Raw genomic sequence first — 20,856 nt, 5'->3', positions numbered from 1 at the left:
GAGGTCTCTAGAATATAGTATATAGCAGGTGAGACTCACCAATAAAGACCGCTATTACTTTAGGTTTTCATGATGACAGGTATGGCTTGAAAGTATCCTTTTCATATTATTACGTGTAATAACAATAGATGATAATTACCTTTGAATAGGCAGATTCACTAGTAGCTTATTGTTTAGTGTAAGACAATCCACTTTTTTTTTTTTTTTTTTTTTTGAGACAGAGTCTCGCTCTGTTGCTCAGGCTGGAGTGCAGTGGCACAATCTTGGCTCACTGCAACCTCAGTCTCCCGTATTCAAGCAATTGTCTTGCCTCAGCCTCCTGAGTAGCTGGGATTACAGGTGTGTGACACCACGCCTGGCTAATTTTTGTATTTTTAGTAGAGACGGGGTTTCACCATGTTGGTCAGGCAGGTCTCAAACTCCTGACCTCGTGATCCACTGGCCTCGGCCTCCCAAAGTGCTTGGGATTACAAGCGTGAGCCACCGTGCCCGGCTGAGAATCCATATATTAAAGAGAACAACATCAATTTTTTTTCTAACTAATCCACTACTCAAAAATCCAGACGTTTGAGTAATAATGAATTTATTAAGCAAGGTTTTTTAGTAATTTGCTCAATCTTAGTATTTTTCTGTTATTATAAATCTAAAATAATTTTATCTCATCTCATAACTATTAAAGTCCACATTTTTAAACCTAATTATTTGTTTCTCCCTATGTCCCCTGCAATGTCTAAATAAAATAAGGTTTTCATTTTAATATATTTTGATCTATCTTTATTTTATTGCTTCCATAGAATTTTGGAAATATCATTTATCGAATTGTTTTTCAATAAAACCTAAGTGGATGCTAGGAAAGAAGTAGAATGGTCATCAGGTATAAACTAGAAATACTGTAATCATTTTTTTGAGATAGTTAAATAATTGATAAATAATAAGTGCATATAAAAACAGTAGAGGTAAAATGCTATAATATAAATGGACATAAATAACTGCAATGTTTTTGGTAATGATTACAAAATATCTTAGTATATTTAATAATGCCAGTCAAAACCAAAATAAGCTCTTTAACATAAATGTTATTATTTAAAGTCAAATGTATGAAAACTGAATTATAAATTTCATCTCAGATAAGAAGCTAAGTATGCTTATTGTAATATTCTTTTTAAAACAATCCCTTTTTTTTAGCTGATAAGCCATACCTCACAACAGAGATAATATAATTAATAAACAAAGATTTTTGGCAGCTGATTACTAGATATATATGCAGTTTGGTTTTGCCTCTAGAGTTTCAGACTATTGTTAAATTATGCTTATTAAAAGAATAAAACAGCTTATCACAAGGATGCCCAACAGAACAACAATCCATCATACAGAATTTACTTCAGAAATTACCATGTCTCAGAGCATGATTTCTCTGTGACCTGGAATTAATTGAAGAATTGATGCAAGAATAATCATAAATACAAAAAAGTGACAGAAACTGATCTCTTCGAGGTCAACAGAGTTTTGATGAAGAAGCCTGTGATGTCTTCCAAAGGGCAATATCCAGACTAAAGGTCTCCCAGTTTTGTTCTCTGTTTGATCTTTTGATCTCTACTCAATGTTTCAATGTCATTACCCAAGAGTAAGAAAGAAAGGTCATTTTTTCCTTTAAATTCTAAGCTCTTTAACTTCAGTATGTTTTTATTTCTCTTTCTTTTTGTGATATCAATTTGTCTCACCTGGTCCTCAGTAGTCCAAAATCCTTAGACTGGCAATAATGTACAGACAAAGAATTTGCTCTAGAAGAACGAAGTCCAACAGTGTGGCATAGTCATTAAAACATTCATGGACTTTGCAGCCAGGTGAAACTTGCCTCTGTTCCCAATTCTATTTCTATTTCACTAGGTGACTAAATCAATTGCTTAACTTTTCTTCAGTTTTGATCAAAGTAACATGAAATAATACTCTTTCCTTTTTTAACATTTTTTTCTGTGCAATAGTAATCCTCATCAATGTCAGATGTGTGCTTTGGGCTTACTAGGGAAAAGCTCATGATTCTGGTAATTGAAAAAAGAAAAGTATTAATATTATTCCTCTTATTAGCCTATATATAGGTTTTTTTATACAGTAGCCATAGTACTGTTGTTTCATGTTTCATTTGCAAGTAAATATTGCTAAATGAGCATACTGTGTGAACTGAAATTTTGCAAGTTATGTTAACAATCCATCGGTAATGTATGACTTTAACTCCTGTGGTGTAGTCAGAAAAGACCATGGACTTCATCTGTTGTCTAATTTCCAATTATGTCACTGGAGGACTGGAATTGATTGATGGGAAAAGGCAAAAATGAGGAAACACTAATGTTAAATGAAAGATTATATGGGTAGGAAACAATAAGTGATTCTCTGCTGAATGATGACGGCTGGAAAGTAGCTCTGATTTGCACCCTTCTCTAAACTGCAGAGGTCAAATACTGTTCATCCCAAACACAGACCACATCTGACACATCCCTGTAATGCTATGATCTTACTGTATAATAATTGTTTGTAGTTTTATTCCCACTAGAAGTTATGCATGTGCAGGCAGGCCTATCCCAATAAAATACTTATTTTATTGTGACAATAAAATATTAACTTATGTCTCCTACAGTTTTAAAAAGCCAGCTCTGATTTTATATACATATATATATATTAGCATGCTTGCATCAATTGTATACATTACCTTTTTCATAGATGAATTTTATGTTCAGACATTTTGATAAATGATAAAATTTTTGAATATATATATATTTCTGTTTCAAGAAGTTTAATTTACAGACCTAGCAGAGTGCCTCATAAAGTGACATCAAATGATGAAGAAACTAGGGAGACAGATGCCAAAGCAGGACTGGGGATAATTTTTGAAATAGGTTGAAATCAATATTTATATAGAATATTTTGGGACATGCAGAAAATGATCAATAAATGTGACTAGGGTCTTCTACCTCACAATCTAAATTGAAAAAATGTCTGAATTCTTCTAGTAGCCACAGTTATCTACCTAAATATTACTTAATATAATAATCAAAAATACAACGTAGTGCCTTGCACTAAAACATTCAAGAAATGTCTTTTGACTGACCTATGGCATGGATATATGACAATAAATAATTAATGAATGAATTCTGCCATGGTTTAAATATGTCCCCCAAAGTGCATGTATTGGAAACTTAGTCCCCAATACTACAAGTGTTGGGAGATAGGACTTTAAGAGATGATGTTATTCCTAGAGTGGGTTAGTTATTGCAGAAATGGGTTCCTGATGAGTTCAGCCATCATTCACCCTTCCAACATGCTCCTTGGCCTCTGCCTTCCACCATGGAATAATGCAACAAGAAGGACCTTGCCAAGATGTTAACCCCCTGACTTTGGACTTGACAGCCTCCAGAGCTGTGAACCAAATACATATTCGTTTATCATAAATTACTGAGTCTTATTTTGTTATAGCCATACAAAACAAACAAAGGCAATTCATTTTTCCATAGGCAAAAACAAATAGCCTTTATTATTGCTTTAGTTATGAGTTCAAATTATAATGCCTGAAGTCACATAACTGCTAAAAGTCATTTTTAAAACTCAATCCTGTTTATTTAGAAAGCTCTAATTTTTTAAGGTAATAGTTTTAACATTCTTGATTTGAGATGAGAAAAATAACATTTTCTGTGTGATGGTCTTTTCATGAATTTTTATAGAAACTCCTAACTGAACTTTCTCTTAATATTCTTTTCTCTTTCTCTCTGGGGAACCATTCTTCTAAAGACCTACTTCTTCAAGAGAAATAATTACATTTAACAAAAGACAAGGACTAATGCTGTTACTATGTATATCCTTGTGCATTGACAACTAGAAAATCATAGTAGATGGATTTATAAACGTTATTGCTCTTTTGCACTGTAGGAAACTTGCAATTTGGTCAAGATCCACATTTAATTCCTGTCCTTATATTCAGATCTCAGTTATATTTTCTCCTTGGCATCTTTAAAAGCTATTCTATACAAAATAATTCTTTTAATAATGAATCAGTCTGCCTTTACGCCTTACTATAACCCCCAAATTGCTTTAGATAGGTAAAGATATAGGTAGCACTATAGATAAATAATAGAAATAATAGCATTGCGTAACATACTTTGTTACTCCACTGCAGATTCAATCATGTAACTTATGAGAAGAAAGCTTTAAATGAGTTTCCAAGATCATAACCCTATGGTGATGAAAACTATACACACAATTCACTGTGTTCTTACTTTATTTTTGTAATAAAATATTACATTTTGTGACAATAAAATATTAACTTATGTCTCCTATATTTTTAAAAAGTCAGCCCTGATTATTGTATATGTATGTTGAGGAGCATGGTTGCATCAATAATATATATTACTTTTTTCACAGCTGAATTTTATGTTCAGACATCTTGATAAATGATTAAACTTTTGAACATATGTATTTTTCTGATTCAAGAAGTTCAAAAACACTATCAATAAAATGAAACCTAATAAAAATACTGTTATTTAAGCAATATACAACTTTCTGTCTTTCTAAATATAACCATATATAGTACATATAAAATTATGTATGTTAGTTGCACCAAATAACTGAGAGCTACCATTGTGAAAACATCAATCTCAATTAGTACACAAAATACTCTATAAAAAGTCTAAAATTAATTTGTTCACTGGAAATTATATATATATGTATACAATTTCTTAGCATATAAAATAATGCCAAAGTATATATATATGTGTGTATATATATATGTGTGTGTATATATATGTGTGTGTATATATATGTGTGTGTGTATATATATGTGTGTGTGTGTGTATATATATATATAAAAAATATCCTTTGTGTGGTAGGCATCAATTCTACAGGTGACTATAGGAGAAAAGTGCAGATTATTTTCTTGATATTTATTAATATTTTTAATGTGGTCATATCCTCAAAGTCAAGACTCATTTCTGTTTCAAAATAGACATTTAAAATTATTCTGTCTCACAACCTGGTAAAATAAGGCAAAGAAACTATGTCCAGGTCTCGTTATTTCTTTAAACTGAAATATATTAATATATGGCCACAATATGATTTTTCCCAAAAATGTTCAAAATGGTGTTTAATAATTAATCACTCTTAATTAATCTCTTTTGTCCTGAATTTGATGATTATTTCAGTGCTAAATGTCTCCTATTATTCTATGTTCCGCCTCTAGAACAAAAATGTGTAGCGACAGTTTGTTTGCCCTCTCAATGATCAAAGTAAAATCATCAGGGGAAGGAGGAATTTAGGATTTATGAGATGGCTAAGAGAGGAAAAATTAATTCTAAGTAGAAGTGAATATGTGCTTTTAATGATGACAGAAATAAGGCTAACACCCTCAAAGAAATGGCACTGTGTGCAGAAGAGGTTTTCACTAATTGGAGCTCCACCCATCTCATTTCAATTCAGTCCCTATTGCCAGTTATTCTGAAACTTCTAAGAATAAGTCCTAAAATCGTGATCAAGAAGTTGCATATAACAAGGTGTAGCAAGTCAGCAGAAATTTGTTTGCACTGAGAGTATCTCAGGGTTGGCAATAGATGGAGAATTACTGGTTAATCCCTCTATGGGTCCTTGGAACTTTCCTGATTAACCAAATTTGCTGGTATAAGAGGCATGCTTCAGTTTTTTAACTGTGACAGCAGCTGGCAGCATGCTACAAAGGACCTATGCAGTAATCACCCACTCACTCTGTGAAAGCCAAAAGGAAAACCTCTTCAGATGAAGCCCTGAAGGGTTTCATGCCTCAGAACTGCTAAGATTTTGTAGTTGGAATGATTTTAGAGAAATTTACAAGGAAAACTTCATTATGAATCTCTCATACACCGTGTCCCCTGAGAAGCTTATCACTGTTTGTCAACTGCAACAGAAAGCATAATGCTTTTTTATTAATAGGGTTCTTTTTTTTTCCAAAGGGATTGTTGTAAAATACCATGATTAATTGAAGATTTCTTTTTACTTCTGATTTGCCTGATTGACACAAGTAACCCTTATTAATTTCCCCAGATGCTGAAAGCAGCAGTAGCAAAGAAACACAAGACAATGCATTATTTATTCTGATATTCAGTGGTCATTTTCATCCTCGTCACAAATATTAATTTAATGAGGCCACATAACCACGCTTTTCACGAACTCTGACATGGCCGGGGGTGGGGGTGTTGATAAAACTGATTAAACTCTCTAGATGATGCACATTTACTCAAATTCATGTTTGGATGCTTAAAATTCTTGCCATTCATTGTGCCATATATAATGTATTTCCTCTTATCAATTGCATTTAAAAAATGATAAAACAAAATAATTATGCCAAAAAGTTAGAAAAGCTCACCAAATGCTTGGTATCTTCAACTGCTTGCTATTTAAAGCAATTTGACCATGGCATTTTTAAACTTGTATGGATTTGGTAGGTTTTTGCTTTACTCATTTGTTTAGACAGCATAATTTTTTTATCAACATTTGATTTGTAGCATAGTAAGACTCATATCCAATAATACTGTGTGCCACCTTATCAGTCATAGTTTGTTAAGTATTGTAGGTTCTACTAAAATATGTTATTAATGTTTAATAAAATACGATTTATGTCTTTATCCATGGCATAAATTCTAGAACTCTTCCCTCTATGAACTCTCATTTTCAGTTAATATATAAGTATATGCACATTAGAAATATTTTAAAAATAAATCTAACTGTACATATTTCATTAAAGATGGTCAGACTATGGTGAATTTTTGAAGAAAAAAATTTATGTGAGTACTGTTTTTTCTTTTCCTCAAGTACAAGCTCAAAACATGTGCTTCAAACTGCTGAAATCATCAGTGATGAATAATATTCTCAGAAAATCTGGTATTGTGCTGATTTTGAGGGCCATATGTTTTCAGGAAACTGGAAATATGTCATACAATATTTTTAACTATATCTATCCTCCATGTGGCTCTCAGAATTCTTTCTCTAAAATACAAGCCTAATCATAAGACTCTGCTTTTATAAAGTGTTCATTACATTATTTACACCCATTAAAAAAATTCTTCCCAAGATGTGATATTCTAAAAATCTCTTGACATTGTATACACAGTCGCCACTTACTGTCCTGGCAGATCCTTTTTTGTTTACTTGTTCTGAATCAGTCTGAAAAGGCCAGTTCTTATATAACCTCCTCTGTGACTCCTTATCGGACATCCTATAACCTCATCTGTCTGGCTTCAGTGCCCAAAAGAACCCTAAACACTACACAGCACTATATGACATCACTGCAATGCAATTACTTGCTGGCAAGTTAACACTGACCCTGAGTTCCTCCAGAACAGGGAGAACTTTGCATCTACACTCTCCATCATAGTGTATGGCACAGAGGGATGTATGGATAACTGAACTGATGATTGCATTATCAACTTATTTATCAATGCCAATAAGAATTTCCTATAAAGTTTACTTCTGTAGGCAGGCCATAAGAAATTGGGTGAAATTTGTCACAGGATCATCTATAACAAACAGAATAAAGAGGAGTATTATCAATAGGAAAGCTAGCAGCTGGCTGCCTCTTCATCTAGAAAGCTGCAGTATGCCATGTCACAGGAAACATGGCTCCAAGCTGCCTTGTGTATTCCAGTTAAGAGACAATCTAGACGCCAATCAGTGAGGACAGATTGGAGGGAAGGATATTAGAGGGATATTGGGCCAGGGGTCTGGAACTATAAGCTACAGTGGAAAATCCACGGAGGCCCAAAAGCTCAAAAGCAGAGGAGAAGTACATGGCCTTCTGCTCCACAGCAGCGTGCTGAGCTCTCTCTTTGGGAACTAAATTAAATCTTACCCTAGCCTCAGCTTTTCATGCCTGCCTGCCTCACCAGACTTCATGCACCAAAAAGCCTACAGCCATATTTCTTTCTTGTCACTATTTCTATCCTTCCAAGCAGAACCCTTAAGTATAATAAGGGTGTATGTGCTGATTGAAAAATCATAAGAGCTAACACATGTTGAGTGACCTCTGGGTGCCAGACACTATTAAGGTGCTTTCTAATTTTGATCCTCACAACCACCATTTGAAGTGGTGTACTGCCTTGTCCTCCTTTTTATGTGAAAAGACTGAATGTACATGCATTATTTATGTAAGTTAAATCAGGCGTATTTAACTATCTTGTGAGGCTCCCAGCCATGCTACTTCATGTATTAGCAGGGTCTCAGCTTCCCACCTATATGCCCCAGTTATTCACAAGTGCCTCCAAGGAAAACCTCCCATTACCTTCAAACCAGTCTGTATGCCATGGTCTACTACAGTGCTTGCTTCTCTTCCTTCCTTGTTACTCGTCCATGTACTCCATTGCTGCTACTGCTCATCACAAGATGTGTTGTCTCTGGATGTTTATCAAACTTTCAATTCTTGGATTAACAGAAAAATGCTGGGTCCTGCGCCTCAAGAGGAAGGGAGGGATGTGCTGCTTCCTGTAAGATTGGGGACCATGTCTTTCTGCCTCCTTTACTTTCACTGGCTAGCTGTGTTTTCTGACCCTGCTAGGGTGGAAACTGAAAGATGAATGGCAGGGAGCAGACATAGAAAATGCTTAGAAAGTCAATAAAGGCTTATTCACTCAATAATTACATACCATCCTAAACCCCTACTCCGTTCTAGGCATTGTTCTAAGCATTTTGGTGTGTGGGCTTTTAGGAGCTGGCCTCTGCCTTCACCTTCAGCCTTATTCTCTGACTTCAGCCTCATCTATCTCTATGCCTTTGCACCTCCCATCCCTCCATTCATCTTCTCACACTTGTCTAATTCTTTCTCTTTTCAAACTCAGCTGAATTTGTTTTTTATTATCTCAGCCCAGTTTGTACTTCTGGAACTTTCATAATTCCCTATCTCTCCAGCTGGATGACTTAAGAGGCTTGGATGACTATCTCTATAAATGGCACTGTAACCTTGATGGTTTATTTTCATGACACTATATTAGACAAAAGTGAAGTTTTCTATACATTTAAGAAATTTACTTAATAATGGACTGGACTTTTGTAATACTGACCCTTACTTATAAGTAAATTGCTGTTCACTTTTTCTTTCTACCACATTAGCTTCATATTAAGTTCTAAATGATTATAATTTATTTTCATGTTTTCCTTCATTAGGAGCAATTCTAATGAAGTCCAAGAAGCCTCCTATCTCATTATCTTACATTTACTGTATAATAACTAACAACATAAAAAATCTACCTAGAAAACTGTAGTCTGTAAATATATCTAGTAATATTCTGTATATGGCAACACACATTTACATGTAACTGACTCTTTTTGTTTGTTTATTTGAGACAGGCTTTCACTCTATTGCTCAGGTTGGAGTGCAGTGTCACCAACATGACTCACTGCAACTTTAAACTCCTGGACTAAAGTGATCCTCTGCCTTCAGCTTCCTAAGTACCGGGGACTACAGGCATATGGACCACACTTAGTTAATTTAAAAAATTATTTTTGTAGAGATGGAGCCTCACTATGTTGCCCAGGTTGAACTAAAATTCATGGCCTTAAGCAATCCTCCCTCCTCAGTTTCCCAAAGTACTGGGATTACAGGTATGAGCCACTGTGCCTGGCTTTTGACATTTTAATAATGTTATGTAAATGTCCTTGATTTATATGCATTATTTAGATTTAGTTTTAGTACAAATATTTACTGAGGAATCAATTAAAGGGTTGTCTATTGATAGTTCCCATTTGGAAAAATAATGAGAGCAAACATTATATAGAGAGCATTTACTATGTTCCAGGAACTGCTTTAAGTAATTTACATTTCGTATTTTTAGTCCATGCTCAACCATTCTATAAAGTAGGAACTATTGCTATTCTCATTATATGGGAAATACAGTAAAAAGCGGGAAGTTTAAGAGACTCATCCAAATTCATAAGACAAGCAAATGACCTGGTGAGGAGTTGAAAGTAGGCACTATTTGTAGAAAGACAATATTGGTAGAAAGACAATGGTATGTGTGTTGAATTGGATGGAAATTTAACTTACATTTATTTAAAATCATGTGAGTATCATTTTCTTTAATACTAAAATCAACATTTTTGTGAAATGTTTCAGTGTGCTTAATGCTAAAAGGAAATCTCATACCTTCAGCTATTCAGAATAAGAGCAGACAAAAATTTTTTATAACATGTACTATAGTATATTTGTACTTGGTTTTTAAGGCTTCAAGTGGATTGAATCATCTTTAAGTTATTAAGGGTTATGGAGGCTGACCTAATTTTAGTATCTCCCTATTATTTACCACATATATTACTCCTTCTTAATCTTGGAAAAATGAAAGAATACAAGGATTTCTATTTTGGGAGGGACTTCCAAGATGGCCTAATAGGAACAGCTCTGGTCTGTAGATCCCAGTGTGATCAATGCAGAAGATGGGTGATTTCTGCATTTCCAACTGAGGTACCTGGTTCTTCTCATTGGGACTGATTGGACATTGGGTGCAGCCCATGGAGGGTGAGCTGAAGCAGGGCGGGGCATTGCCTTACCTGGGAAGTGCTTTCCCTTTCCTAGTCAAGGGAAGCCATGACAGACTACCTGGAAAAATGGGACACTCTCACACAAATACTGTGCTTTTCCTAAGGTCTTAGCAACCGGCAGACAAGATTATTCTCTCCCATGTCTGGCTAGGCGGCTCCCATGCACACGGAGCCTTGCTCACTGCTAGCGCAGCAGTCTGAGATCGATCTGCAAGACAGCAACCTGGCTGCGGGAGGCGCATCTGCCATTGCTGATGCCTGAGTAGGTAAACAAAGCCACCAGGAAGCTCAAACTGGGCAGAGCCTACCACAGCTCAACAAAGCCTACTGCCTCTAGACTCCACCTCTGTGGGCAGGGAATAGCTGAACAAAAGTCAGCAGACAACTTCTGCAGACTTAAACATCCCTGTCTGACAGCTCTGAAGAGAGCAATGGTTCCCCCAGCTTGGTGTTTGAACTCTGATAATGGACAGACTGCCTCCTCAAGTGGGTCCCTGACCCCTATGTAGCATAACTGGGAGACATCTCCCAGTAGGGGCTGACTGGCACCTCATATAGGCAGCTGCCCCTCTGAGACAAAGCTTCCAGAGGAAGGATCAGGCAGCAAAATTTGCTGTTCTGCAGCCTCCACTGGTGATATGCAGGCAAACAGGGTCTGGAGTGGAACTCCAGCAAACTCCAACAGACCTGCAGCTGAGGGACCTGACTGTTAGAAGAAAAGCTAACAAACAGAAAGGAATAGCATAAACATCAACAAAAAGTCATCTACACCAAAACCACATCTGTAGGTCACCAACATCAAAGACCAAAGGTAGATAAAACTACAAAGATGGAGAGAAATCAGAGCAGAAAAGCTGAAAATTCTAAAAACCACAACACCTCTTCTCCTCCAAAGGAACACAGCTCCTCACCAGCAATGGAACAAAACTGGACAGAGAATGACTTTGATGAGTTGACAGAAGTAGGCTTCAGAAGGTCAGTAAAAACAAACTTCTCCAAGCTAAAGGAGGATGTTCAAACCCATCGCAAGGAAGCTAAAGACCTTGAAGAAAGATGAGGCAAACGGCTAACTAGAATAAACAGTGTAGAGAAGACCTTAAATGACCTGATGGAGCTGAAAACCATGGCACAAGTACTTCATGACACATGCACAAGCTTCAATAGCCAATTCGATCAAGTGGAGGAAAGGGTATCCGTGATTGAAGATCAAATTAATGAAATAAAGTGGGAAGACAAGGTTAGAGATAAAAGAGTATAAAGAAATGAATAAAGCCTCCAAGAAATATGGGACTATGTTAAAAGACCAACCTACATTTGATTGGTATACCTGAAAGTGATGGGGAGAATGAAACCAAGTTGGAAAATACTCTTCAGGATATTATCTAGGAGAACTTCTGCAACATAGCAAGGCAGGCCAACATTCAAATTCAGGAAATACAGAGAACACCACTAAGATATTCCTCAAGAAGAGCAACCCCAAGACACATAATTGTCAGATTCACCAAGGTTGAAATGAAGGAGAAAGTGTTAAGGGCAGCCAGAGAGAAAGATCAGGTTACCCACAAAGGGAAGCCCATTAGACTAACAGCAGGTCTCTCAGCAGAAACCCTACAAGCCAGAAGAGAGTGGGGGCCAATATTCAACATTCTTAAAGAAAAGAATTTTCAACCCAGAATTTCATATCCAGCCAAACTAAACTTCAAAAGTGAAGGATAAATAAAATCCTTCACAGACAAGGAAATGCTGAGAGACTTTCTCACCACCAGGCCTGCCCTAAAGAGCTCCTGAAGGAAGCATTAAACATGGAAAGAAACAACTGGTACTAGCCACTGCAAAAACAGGCCAAATTGTAAAGACCATTGATGCTATGAAGAAACTGCATCAATTAACGGGCAAAATTAACAGCTAGCATCATAATGACAGATCAAATTCACACATAACAGTATTAACCTTACATGTAAATGGGCTAAATGCCCCAATTAAAAGACACAGACTGGCAAATTGGATAAAGAGTCAAGACCCATCAGTGTACTGTATTCAGGAGACCCATCTCACATGCAAAGATGCACATGGGCTCAAAATAAAGGGATATAGGGAGATCTACAAAGCAAATGGGAAGCAAAAAAAAAAAAAAAAAAAAAAAAAAAGAGCAGGGGTTGCAATCCTAGTCTCTGATAAAACAGACTTTAAACCAACAAAGGTCAAAGAAGGCCATTACATAATGGTAAAGGGATCAATTCAACAAGAAGAGTTAACTATGCTAAATATATATGCACCCATTACAGGAGCACACAGATTCATAAAACAAGTCCTTAGAGACCTACGAAGAGAATTAGACTCCCACACAATAATAATAGGAGACTTTAACACCCCACTGTAAATATTAGACAGATCAATGTGACAGAAGGTTAACAAGGATATCCAGGACCTGAAAATAGCTCTGCAACAAGCAGACCTAATAGACATCTACGGAGTTCTCCACGCCAAATAAACAGAATATACATTCTTCTCAGCACCACATTGCACTTATTCTAAAATTGACCACATAATTGGAAGTAAAGCACTCCTCAGCAAATGTAAAAGAACAGAAATCACAACAAACTGTCTCTCAGACCACAGTGCAATCGAACTAGAACTCAGGATTAAGAAACTCACTCAAAACCGAAAAACGACATGCAAACTGAACAACTTGCTCCTGAATGACTACTGGGTAAATAAAGAAATGAAGGCAGAAATAAAGATGTTCTTTGAAACCAATGAAAACAAAGACACAATGTACCAGAATCTCTGGGATACATTTAAAGCAGTGTGTAGAGGGAAATTTATAGCACTAAATGCCCATAAGAGAAAGCAGGAAAGATCTAAAATTGAAATCCTAACCTCACAATTTAAAGAACTACAGAAGCGAGAGCCAACAAATTCAAAAGCTAGCAGAAGGCAAGAAATAAGTAAGATCAGAGCAGAACTGAAAGAGATAGAGACACAAAAAGCCCTTCAAAAAATCAATGAAAATAGGAGCTGTTTTTTTTAAAAGATCAACAAAATTGATAGACCACTAGCAAGACTAATAAAGAAGAAAAGAGAGAAGAATCAAATAGACACAATAAAAAATGATAAAGAGGATATCACCACCAATCCCACAGAAATACAAACTACCATCAGAGAATACTATAAACACCTCTATGCAAACAAACTAGAAAACATAGAAGAAATGGATAAATTCCTGAACACATACACCCTCCCAAGACTAAACCAGGAAGAAGTTCAATCTCTGAATAGATCAATAACAGGCTGTGAAGTTGAGGCAATAATTAATAGCCTACCAACCAAAAAAAGCCCAGGACCAGATAGATTCACAGCCAAATTCTACCAAAGGTACAAAGAGGAGCTGGTACCATTCCTTCTGAAACTATTTCAATCAACAGAAAAAGAGGGAATCCTCCCTAACTCATTTTATGAAGCCAACATCATCCTGATACCAAAGCCTTGCAGAGACACAACAAAAAAAGAGAATTTTAGACCAATATCCCTGATGAACATCGATGCAAAAATCCTCAGTAAAATACTGGCAAACCGAATCCAGCAGCACATCAAAAAGCTTATCCACCATGATCAAGTTGGCTTTATTCCTGGGATGCAAGACTGGTTCAACATACGTAAAAGAATAAACGTAATCCATCACATAACAGAACCAATGACAAAAACCACATGATTATCGCAGTAGATGCAGAAAAGGCTTTCAACAAAATTCAACACCCCTTCATGCTAAAACTCTCAATAAACTAGGTATTGATGGAATATATCTCAAAATAATAAGAGCTATTTATGACAAACCCATAGCCAATATCATACTGAATGGACCAAAACTGGAAGCATTCCCTTTGAAAACCAGCGCAAGACAGGGATGCCCTCTCTCACCATTCCTATTCAACATAGTGTTGGAAGTTCTGGCCAGGGCAATCAGGCAAGAGAAAGAAAAAAAAAGGGTATTCAATTAGGAAATAAGGAAGTCAAATTGTCCCTGTTTGCAGATGACATGACTGTATATTTAGAAAACCCTATCATCTCAGCTCAAAGTCTCCTTGAGCTGATAAGCAACTTCAGCAGTCTCAGGATACAAAATCAATATGCAAAATTCACAAGCATTCCTATACACCATTAACAGACAAACAGAGAGCCAAATCATGAGTGAACTCCCATTCACAATTGCTTCAAAGAGAAAAAAATACCTAGGAATCCAACTTACAAGGTATGTGAAGGAACTCTTCAAGGAGAACTACAAACCACTGCTCAACAAAATAAAAGAGGACACAAACAAATGGAAGAATATTCCATGCTCATGGGTAGGAAGAATCAGTATTGTGAAAATGGCCATACTGCCCAAGGCAATTTATAGATTCAATGCCATCCCCATCAAGCTATAAATGACTTTCTTCACAGAATTGGAAAAAACTACTTTAAAGTTCATATGGAACCAAAAAAGAGCCCACATTGCCAAGATAATCCTAAGCCAAAAGAACAAAGCTGGAGGCATCACGTTACCTGAGTTCAAACTATACTACAAGGCTACAGTAATCAAAACAGCATGGTGCTGGTACCAAAACAGATATATAGACCATTGGAACAGATCAGAGGCCTCAGAAATAACACCACACATCTACAACCATCTGATGTCTGACAAACCCAACAAAAACAATAAATAGGGAAAGGATTCCATATTTAATAAATGGTGCTGTGAAAACTGGCTAGCCATATGTAGAAAGCTGAAACTGTATCCCTTCCTTACACCTTATACAAAAATTCAAGATGGATTAAAGACTTAAATGTTAGACCTAAAACCATAAAAACCCTAGGAGAAAACCAACACAATACCATTCAGGACATAGGCATGGGGAAGGACTTCATGACTAAAACACCAAAAGCAATGGCAACAAAAGCCAAAATAGACAAATGAGATTTAATTAAAGTAAAGAGCTTCTGCATGGCAAAAGAAACTACCATCAGAGTGAACAGGCAACCTACAGAATGGGAGAAAAATTTTGCAATCTACCCATCTGACAAAGGGCTAATATCTAGAATCTGCAAAGAACTCATACAAATTTATAAGAAAAAAACAACCCCATCAAAACGTGGGCAAAGGATATGAACAGACACTTCTCAAAAGAAGACATCTATACAGCCAACAGACCCATGAAAAAATGCTCATCATCACTGGTCATCACAGAGATGCAAATCAAAACCACAATGAGATACCATCTCATGCCAGCAATCATTAAAAAGTCAGGAAACAACAGATGTTGGAGAGGATGTGGAGAAATAGGAACACTTTTACACTGTTGGTGGCAGTGTAAATTAGTTCAACCATTGTGGAAGGCAGTGTGGCAACTCCTCAAGGATATAGAACTAGAATTACCATTTGACCCAGCAATCTCATTACTGGGTATATACCCAAAGGATTATAAATCATGCTACTATAAAGACACATGCAGATGTATGTTTATTGTGGCACTATTCACAATAGCAAAGAATTGGAATGAATCCAAATGTCCATAATGATAGACTGGATTAAGAAAATGTGGCACATACACACCATGAAATACTATGCAGCCATAAAAAAGGATGAGTTCATTTCCTTTGCAGGGACATGGATGAAGCTGGAAACCATCATTCTCAGAAAACTATCCCAAGATCAGAAAACCAAACACCTCATGTTCTCACTCATAGGTGGGAATTGAACAATTAGATAACTTGGACATAGGGCAGGGAACATCACACACTGGGGCCTGTTGAGGGGTGGGGGGCTGGGGGAGGGATAGCATTAGTAGAAATATCTAATGTAAATGATGAGTTGATGGGTGCAGCAAACCAACATGGCACATGTATACCTATGTATCAAACCTGCACATTGTGCACATGTACCCTATAACTTGAAGTATAATAATAAAAAAAGAATTTCTATTTCTAAGCAAGCAGTGCATTGAATGACTTTGGAATAATACTTAAGAAGTCTTTCACTATCTTTGAAAAAGTGTTGGGGTTTCAAGCTTAAGAGAAACTGAAATCCACATATGGCTGAAAAAGCACTAAGGCAAATGCACCAGTAAACTATTATTGATTTCCAATAATTCTATAAGCATACTTTTTTTGGCTTCATAATATTTCATTATTAATGATACTTTTATCATTGGTCAGTGCCCAAACTACTTTTATTTGATTTTTTTATTATTATTGTACTCTAAGTTCTGGGATACATGTGCAGAATGTGCAGGTTTGTTACATAGGTATACAAGTGCCATGGTGGTTTGCTGCACCCATCAACCCATCATCTACATTAGGTATTTCTCCTAATGCTCTCCCTCCCCTAGCCCCCCACCCCCCAACAGGCCTCAGTGTGTGATGTTCTCCTCCCTGTGTCCACGTGTTCTCATTGTTCAACTCCCAGCTATGAGTGAGAACATGCGGTGTTCGGTTTTCTGTTCCTGTGTTAGTTTGCTGAGAATGATGGTTTCCAGCTTCATCCATGTCCCTGCAAAGGACATGAACTCATCATTTTTATAGATGAATGGAACAGAACAGAGGCCTCAGAAATAACACCACACATCTACAAGCATCTGATCTTTGACAAACCTGACAAAAACAAGCAATGGGGAAAGGATTCCCTATTTAATAAGTGGTGTTGGGAAAACTGGCTAGCTATATGCAGAAAACTGAAACTGGACCCCTTCCTTACACCTTATGCAAAAATTAACTCAAGATGGATTAAAGACTTAAACGTAAAACGTAAAACAATAAAAACGCTGGAAGAAAACCTAGGCAATACAATCAGCATACATTTTAAGGGAAAGGTTATATTAACATCAGAACTAGCTGAAGATTTGAAAGTATACTGGATGTTAATCATTGGACACTCTTAAAACTGATATTATTTAAGTGCTTCCTCTACACATGCCTAGAGGCTGAACACAGCTTAGTGTTGGGTAGAGGTTGAGGAGTGTGTATCAATGCTGCCTGCAGACCCTACTCACAAAACTAAAGGTCTTTAGTTAACAGATTCATCCTCATCAAATGTAGTTTAGCTAATATGCTAATATCTGTTGCTTCTTAAATATCCCCAATGGGTGCTTCAACTCCCACCTAAGTGGCAAATCAAAACTTCCCTCTAATTATCATCTATCTAGATCATTGGATCAATAGATCAATTGATTAATTGATAGAGAGAGAGAGAGATGTTTCTGTCTATTTATCCATCACCTATAAAATTTCAGTGATGTTTCCTACAGATCCTAACCTGGCTGACTTTCTGCTTATTCATGGTATGCCTTTGGATTGCTTAAAACCCCGTACACAGCTACCCGCTGCTACAAAAGCAAAGTTATACTCTTTTATCACCACAGTCTCCAAAGCTCTGGATGACCAGACCTTGGCTTACCTCACAGGATTCTTCTCAGACTACTGTCTCTCTGGTCACCAGACTCCAAAACCTTAAACTTCTTTCCCTTTTCTTAGATACTGCCAGTACTTTCTCGTCTCCTAGCCCTTCAACATGTTCCTAAATCTTGTGAAAACTCTTTTCACCACTGTTTAAAAAAATATCAGGTCCCTTCCCATTCCATAGGTAGCAATTCAAATACTACAACTTCAGAGAAATCTCTCCTGTCCATCACACAGTAGTTGCTATCACATTATCGGTCTATTTTTTTAAATTACTACTCTGAAGTTTTTGTTTATTTTCTTGTTAGTTTATTTTCTAACTCTCTTAAGTAGAATCTAAGCGTCATGAAAGATCTTCTATACCTTATTCACCACTGGCTCTTCAGTACCTAGCACAATGTCTAGCACATAGTAGCTGTTCAGTAAATAGTTGTTGAATAAATGAACGTTGTTCACAAATTTGTTCCCATTTTGAGAGAGACCGTGGCTTCAAGAGAAGAGAAGGTCCATACTATATGACTTATTACTCCTAGTAGGTTATTTATAATGGTCATTTATTCTCACAAATACTGTTTCTTTATCTGTAAAACAGAGCAAATAATGTCATATTTAATTTATATTTATTTCATTTTATTATTCAATAAAGGATTTGGAGTGGCTTTAAAAATTCATGGTATTATTCATTATGTTATAAATGCACAAGTGAAAAAGAAAGATAAAACAAAATTATGAAAGAGGTAATGTGAAAATAAAATGGGAAGATCCCAAATTAAATAGCTATTTAAATAAACACTATTTTCTGTCTAATTTCACTTTAATTTTGACCCTTAAAATAACTCATAAATATAATAAAATAAATAAAAACTAATTATACCATGATACTTAGAGTTTTTTGTGAGGAAGGTAAGAAATATTGAATGAAATAATTTGTGTGAAGCGGCTTTGCAAGCAGTAATCATGCATTCACTATTAGTAGGGTTTATGTAAAGTTTAACAACCTTTCTCATAGATTTTATTTTCTCACTTTACATTTCTTATTATACACTATTATATATTTTTGTTCATATTCTATTTTTCATGTACAGCTATGTTGTCTCCCTAACGAGACTGTAAGCCTCTTGAGAAAAAGTTCTTTTTTGCCTCCTTGTATAATATTTTTGTTCTTCCTAACGCAATCCTCATGCTGAGCATGTGTAGTTAACACATGAGCGCTGGCTATCAGCACATTTAGAACTCAAGATATCTAAAAATTACAGAAGGGGCTTTGCAAATTTTAAGATATCAAAGGCAGAATTTCTGGCATTCTAGAAAGGAGAATCTTCCATTTTTCAGAGTTGTCTTCTTTCTCTGGTTTAATGGCATGAACTGACTTCTCTCTGCAGCTTCCTGAGTTATTTAGATAGCACAGCGATGAGCCCTAGTCCCACACTTGTCCATAGGAGTACTGTCCTGCTGCAAAAAGATATTTTCTGCACTGTCTTCCCCTCTACTTTTGACTATTTCTTGACTCAGAGAAGGCTATCATTAACAAAATGAGAATAAAAAATGGAAATACAAGTTTATAATATGCTTTACATATAAATGCATATTTTGTCTAACTTATCTAATTTGTATGAAATGAAGGAAAAGCAGTCATGAAGTTTCTCAACATAACAAGTGGTTTTATGAAATATACACATCATGGAGTGTATGTGAGTGTATGAAGAGCAATGGCCAAAGACTTAGTTTTGAAGTAATGCTTTCTTAGTTTTTAAATTAATAAATCTTCCATCTTCCTCAGTAAGAGAAGTAGCATTCATCTCAAACCAAAAACCAAAAAGGAAGTTATGTGAACATAATCAAGAAAGCCAGTTGTGTTACAGAAAATGTGACTAGCACATTACATTATTCACCATACAAAATCATGTGTTTTTCTTTTTTTGCCAATGGCAAACAATTTTCATGTACAAATTTATATATCTCTACAGAATTTCCATCAATATTTCCCAGAAGAAAAATTCTTCTCTATGGATATATTGTGGAGCAGTTAATTAAATATTTATTGAAATGCTTAATACAGTATGCCTGGAAAAAAATAAAAAAAAAACATGAACACATTAACATATTTTAACAACATTAACAGAACCTTAACAACACTAGGATAAATTTTTTATATAAATATTAAAATAGTAAAAAACAGCTTATTTAGAATAATTATGGAAATACATCTTTAAAGCTAACAACATTAAAATCAACCATTAACCCATACAACATTTATAGCTGCATTTAACATAATGTACTTTTTAATACCCTAAAACTTCCTGTTCCTTTACTAGATTACTTTTGGAACAATGTGTTAGTAAAAAAAAATCAAATTAAACTTTGTATTGAAGACAAATGTACCAACTATGTTGTCACTGTTTTTATTATGAATAACATAGAGTTTTGATGAGCTTTGAAAGGACACTGTGAAGATTGTTGTTAGGAAAGTCTGGCCACTATGAACAAGACTGATTTAGGCTGAGCTGCTTCTTTTTTTAAAGAAAAAATCCCATCAAATTCTTTCTTTGAAATAACAAGAATTACTCTGTGGTGTGTGAAGGTATAATTCTTCTGTGAGAGGTCAGAGTAAACATCGGATGGCAAAAGTCATAAAATAATCATTTTTGGTCCATTTCCTTTGGCCTCACACACTGTTTATATAGTGGTGTGAGGGTTTCTGTTACTAGTCTGTCTGTGAAGTTCAGCCCTGCTTACGCAGAGTAGATTTGGGAAATAATGGAATGAGTATTCAACATCTAAGGACTAAAGCACAACAGACAAAATTTATTTGTAACTATAATAGGGCAAATATATATCTATCCCCAATAGTACTCCTTTCTATAAAGTAGCAACATTTAACCTTCA

The sequence above is a fragment of the Pan troglodytes genome, chromosome 7 (assembly GCF_028858775.2).
Source record: "Pan troglodytes isolate AG18354 chromosome 7, NHGRI_mPanTro3-v2.0_pri, whole genome shotgun sequence".
Lineage (NCBI taxonomy): Eukaryota > Metazoa > Chordata > Mammalia > Primates > Hominidae > Pan > Pan troglodytes.
This window is presented reverse-complemented; position numbering follows the sequence as displayed.